The sequence below is a fragment of the Blennius ocellaris genome (genome assembly GCF_963422515.1).
Source record: "Blennius ocellaris genome assembly, chromosome: 15".
NCBI lineage: Eukaryota > Metazoa > Chordata > Actinopteri > Blenniiformes > Blenniidae > Blennius > Blennius ocellaris.
Window position 1 is genome coordinate 22,152,828 of NC_137664.1, and position 6,000 is coordinate 22,158,827.

A 6,000-nucleotide genomic window follows, 5' to 3' on the forward strand; every position below is an offset into this window, starting at 1 on the left:
ACTGCTAAAACAACCAGAACAGTTTTACAGGTAGTAAAAGCCAAAATGGTTAAAATAGCTGAAATGGATAAAATGGCTACATAAAGGTAAAACTGCAAAATAATGTCTCAACATGCATAGCAATGCAAATTAAGGTCGTCATTTGTATGTACAGCAAAACAGTCTCTTTAAGAATAATTAATAAACTAACAGTGACAATGACTAAGATTTGCCAAAACAGTTTTAATCATTTAAAAAAGTCAAAGAACCAAAACAACTACAATACTTAAAATCCACTTCAAACTTATACAGTTTTTTTTTTTTTTTGGTTTTTTTTTTTTTGAGCTCTTAATGTCATTTAAGAGGTTTAAACTTCCTCTCCCAGAATCCACAGGGGAAAAATGAAAATATATACCTCCCAGTTTTAGTTGTTGATGTACATCTCAACACATTGTCAATACCGTTCTGAAGCAAATTCATCATGACACAGCCAAAAATGTATTTCCAGCATTTGCATTTTGCGAATCATCCCCGGGTTTGTTGACAATTTGGCGCCACGTAAACTCTCAAAGTTTCCCGAGGCTTTGTGTCATAAGATCCCGTTTGTAGACGATCTCTCGAGATCTCGGTTTGCAGCTGGAAATATGATCTCTAATCTATTTCACAACATTTAAGACTATTCTTGTGGTTTCAATACTTTCTTTGAAAAAGTCTGGCTTTCTTTCCCCCAAGTTGAATCGGCCAAATGTTGATATTTTTGCATGAGCGGCCGCAACACCATCTTTGATTTCCCAGAAACCCATCCCCACAGGTTTGTTCTGGTGGAGTAACTTCAAACGGATGGAATGAATGGATGGATGGATGTAGACCATTGAACTGGTTTAATTCAATTCAACTTTATTTGTATAGCAGCAAATACAACACAGCCATTTCTAGGTGCTTGTAAGAGAGAAAAGTAGCAGCACTAACTGTAAGCTTTGGTGAATAGAAAAGTTTTGAGTCTGGCCTGTAGAGACTGTTTCAGCCTCCCGAACTGAAACTGGGATCTGGTTCCACAAAACCGGAGCTTGAGAAATGAAAGCTCCGCCTCCGTTCTACTTTTAGAAAACCTAGGAACCTCCAGTAAGCAGCACTCTGAAAACCAAGTGTTCTTCTGGTTGTTCAGAGCTTTACAGGTTAGAAGAAGGATTTTAAATTCTATTCTAGATTTAACAGGGAGCCAATTAAGAGAGGTTAGTATTGGAGTGATGTGATCTCTGAGGCTGGTGCTTGTCAGGACTCTCGCTGCAGCATTTTGAATTAATTGAAGACTTTTTAAGCAGTTATTTGGACACCCTGATAATGGGGAGTAACAATAGTCTACTCTCCAAGTAATAAATGCGTGGATTCGTTTTTCAGCATCACTCTGAGTCAGCATGTTTCTAATTTTAGAAATATTGCGTAAGTGAAAAAAAGGCAGCCCTGCAGATTTGTTTAATGTGAGTTAAAGGATGAATCCTGGTTAAAAATAACTCCCAGGTTCCTCACAGTGGTACTGGAGGTCAAAGTAGTACCAGCCAGTGTGACTATATCTTTAGATAAGTTGTCTCTCAGCTATTTTGGCCCAAACATAATAATTTCAGTATTATCTGCGTTCAGGAGCAGGAAATTACGACTCATCCAATCTTTTATATCTTCAAGAGGAGCTTCTAGTTTAGAAAGTTGGTTATTATCGTCAGGTGTCATAGATAAATAGATTTGTGTGTCATCTGCATAACAATGGAAGTTGGTGGAGTGTTTTTTTAATGATACTCCCTACAGGAAGCATGTATAAAGTAAAAAGTATAGGACCTAAGACAGAACCCTGTGGAACTCCATGTTTAACCTCAGTCTGGACTGAGGAGTTATCGTGAACATGAACGAAGTGGAACCTGTCTGATGAATACGGTCAGAACCAGTTTAGTGCCGTACCTTTAAGCCGATGATGTTCTAGCCTCTGTAACAGGATGTTCTGATCTATAGTATCAAGAGCAAAGGCCATGAGAAGATCATAACGTAACGTTGACCAGCTATGATGAGCTCTAAAACCTGACTGGAAAGATCTGTTCATACAGCTCCTGTCCTGAATTGGACACTTACGAATAGATTGAACTTTTGGTTTGGTTGAACACAGGAGGACTAAAATGACAGTTCTGTGTCCTTTAGACTGTTTAGACAGGAATCATGTGCTACAACTGGTCTCGTTTTTGTGTTTGTTTGCTTGAATTCATCGTGAAGTGACGAGATGGAGCGCTGAGACAAACGAGCACAAAATGGACGGCGACAACATGAAGTGAGACGTGTGTGGTGAGGAAGTTATCAGATCAAACATATTAAATATATCAATATGAAAACGAAAAAAAGAACGATATGGGACATGAGTCGCTGGTGGAGGTAAAGTTCAGCACAATGACATGAGCAGAGCCAACTCATGCCTCATTTTCAAAAACAGCATGAACTTCTCCCAGTGTGTGTGCGTGTGTGTGTGTGTATGTGCGTGCGCGTGTGTGTGTATGTGCGTGCACAATATTTAATACATCAGGTTTTTATTATATGCACTAAACTTTATAAGATCAGGCCCTTGCATCTTAATAAAGGAACATTAAATCCAGTTTATTTCCATTATTGTGCATTCATGCAACTGGGAACTGGGAATTTCCCAGTTTACAGTGTTCACACGACACTGTGAGCGTTTTCTGCCGTCGTCTGCCGCAGAAACACGAACACAAACGGAAGCATATCACCATCATGCTCGCTTCTAATGTGTTATTTGGGATTTTCATGAACTGGTTGATATTCACTCATCATCTGAAAAGTTTTTGGTGAAGAAGCTATGAATGAGTTAAAGTGGGGCAATGAAACCCACCTTGGCTTCATCGTTGGCGATTGTTATGGCGAATAAGACTTTGGAGGGAAATTTGCTTGTGACTGAGTCCTGTTATTGTTATTACTGCTTTTGTTCCTGCTTCCTTCTATGTTAGTGTTTCTCATTTCCATGTGCTCCTTTGGTGCTTGTTCGCTGTTTGAGTCTCTCCCATGAGCAGACACAATCGTTTTCAGGCATCTCAAATGTTGACTTCAACTGTTTGCTTTTGTTTGTATTTGCCGCGGTACGCTGGCGAGGCGACGCAAAGAAGAGAAGTGGGACTATTTTTGTAATCCGCAGCAGTTTCAACTGCGCTGTTTGCCTTGTTTGTGTTTGTTTTGGCCTTTTATTGGAGTGTTTATAGTATCAATGACTGGAAATGAAACATTTTCTGAACTATGACAAAAAGATTGTCGGCTCGAGGAGAAACTTGATGGACGTCAAGGCTTATGGAGAACTCAAGCACACACAACATGTGGCTGGGAATATAATTATATTTATTTTATGTTCCTTCATTAATGTTTTTTTCTTTTTGTGATTTTAAAGTGGATCTCATGCGTATCAGGTTACAATTTATCCCGAATGTATTTTTCGCGCCATGAATGAAACAGCAGTCAACTCCATCATCTACAAGAGTTTTCTCCTACGACCCGGGATAAACATACCCAGGATGTCACTCTTAACCTGCTTAACTCACCCAAACATTGGTTTTCCTGAATGGCGCTGACAATGAAGCCGCTTATCAACTCATTAATTCAACCCAGGGTTTTCCAAGCAAGGTCAGTGCAAATGCACATGAAAGGGGCGGAGTTTGCAGCATCTGACCAATCGCTAACACGGAGACGCCCTGCAGAGCAGCCTCCATAATGGAGGAGCAATTATTCTCGGAAAATATGAAGAATTCAAACACATCCACCAGGCTAAAGGCAACACTTTCATTACCATACACTTACCTCAAGTTGTCTTTTGAGAGAATACATGCATATATGCCTACATTTCATACTTGCCTGTAGAGAGGAGTTTATTACAGCCACATATAAAATCAACAATAATGATAATAACAGTATTAATGCCGGTATCGGTGTAGTATCGGTATCGGCCGATATCCAAATTCAGGTATCAGATCAGAAGTGGAAAAATGTGGATGGGTGAGCCGGTAGTCAACATCCAGAGCAGGTTATAGGTTCAGAGTAAGTTGCCATGGTGATGCAAGACGTGGACCAGCATCGCGGTACAAAAACCCCCCAGGCTCAGCCCTGAAGTTACCTCCATAAGAGAAAATCCCGAGTCGTAGTAGAAAGTCGCACCACATCTCCAGAACATCCACACTCCGCTGTAGAGTTACATCAACATATTCTTCAACCAGTACTTGGAAAAAAAAACTATATTTACTCCATATTTATTTCATGATTTAGTCATTAAATAAATGAAATGATCAATTTGACAAACGGCTGGTGTTTTTATTTATGGCTGCAGGTGAGTCCGCACAGGAGCTTTAACCCTTTTCTGTCACAAGCTGGTGAAACTGCAGCTGCTATAAAGTGACCATCACCACAATGGATATTTGGAATATGAAGTATGAATTCAGTCATTACATGGATTTAAAACAATATTTGACCACCATAAGAATAACAGACGCTTTAGGATCGGTTGTTAGAAGCTATCAAACGTGGGAATGTTGCAGCAAATTGTTCAGAATTTGGCTGAAAACTAGAGAATAAAGCAGAAAGTGTGGGATGATGTCACAAAATCAAAGCTCAGACCTAAGAGCTGAGAAAGTAAACAACACTAAACATATCTGATGATAAAGTGCACAGATCAAAGTTGTAAAGGGCCAAGCTGAGGAAAATCATTTCACTGTAACATCGGCAGCATCTTTGCTGAAGAGTTTGACTTGACTTTAAGCGACACTGGATAAGAATGAAGAGATTCACCAGAGAATGTTTTTTAATCTGATGGACATCCCTTTCCTCAACATGTGCCTTTAATAAGATAAATGTTTGCTCCAAACATCAAGATTAATGTCTAAAGATATGTGAGAGGGCACTATGGCGCATTGTCACGCTAACTGTGCAAAGTGAAGCATCTGGATGGTCGGCATGGAGACCGAGAAGGCACATCTGGGAGAAATAGAATCCGTGTGCTGGGTGTACAGGTGCCAGCTGCTGGGCTGAGTGGTGAACCTCCTGAACCCAGACCATCAGACATCGTGTGAGAAGCTCAAAGAGGAGAACCCACCTCGGCCATCTTCATTTCTTCACATCCGTTCTCTGGTTCTCCAGCAGTTTGTTCTCCTTATACTTTAAAACAGGTTGGAGGATCTCATGACAGCTGTGGACTTTAAACAGGCTTTCTGTCTCACGTGTCAATGCTGGATTGTTTACATTAGCGCAGGCTAAGTTTCCCAGATGCTGATCACATGGTCGCAGGCCCTGCCAGATAGTGTCCAGTGTTGTTTTCTCTCCTGTGGGTGAGGGTTGTGTCTCACTGTCGTAGTTCGATCAGGTGAAGGCTGCAGTGATTATGGTGACACTGCACTAAATACCAGTCGTGTTTTTCACTCATCACGGTGTGTAATCTGCAGACGGGTCCTGGAGAATGTGGTTTCTGCTGCTCCAAAGATTGCAGCTTGTTCCCAAACTCAAGCTGATGGGAAAGAGGCGTCATGTGTGTTGATGACATTTCATTAAAGTGTTATTGATGTCGGAACTTGCCACTGTAGCTCCAAGTAGCCCGACCTGCCATATGTAGCATAGCAATGCTGTGAAGTGAGTGAGGGGGAAGCTGCTGTCCATGGTGCTGCTGGCTGAGTGCTGCCTTTATGTACGAGGGGACTTCTGGGTAGATCTCTCAATCTCAGCTCTATTTGTCTGAAGTGCTTGGTTTACCCATCCAACCCTTACTCGGGAACACTTTTCAACCTTTGTGTGCAACTCTAAACCTTCAAATGCCAAAACATGGTGTCAGAATTTGCACGATATTGTTGAAAAAGACCAGTTTCAACTCGCCACAGCGCAGCTAACAAGGTCCATGACCAAGCCTCAAAGAAAGAGATTTCCACCAAAGGAGCCAAAAGAAAACTCCCTTTCTCGCCATCTAAGAACTTACCAGAGACGAAAAGGAAGGATCTGAATAAT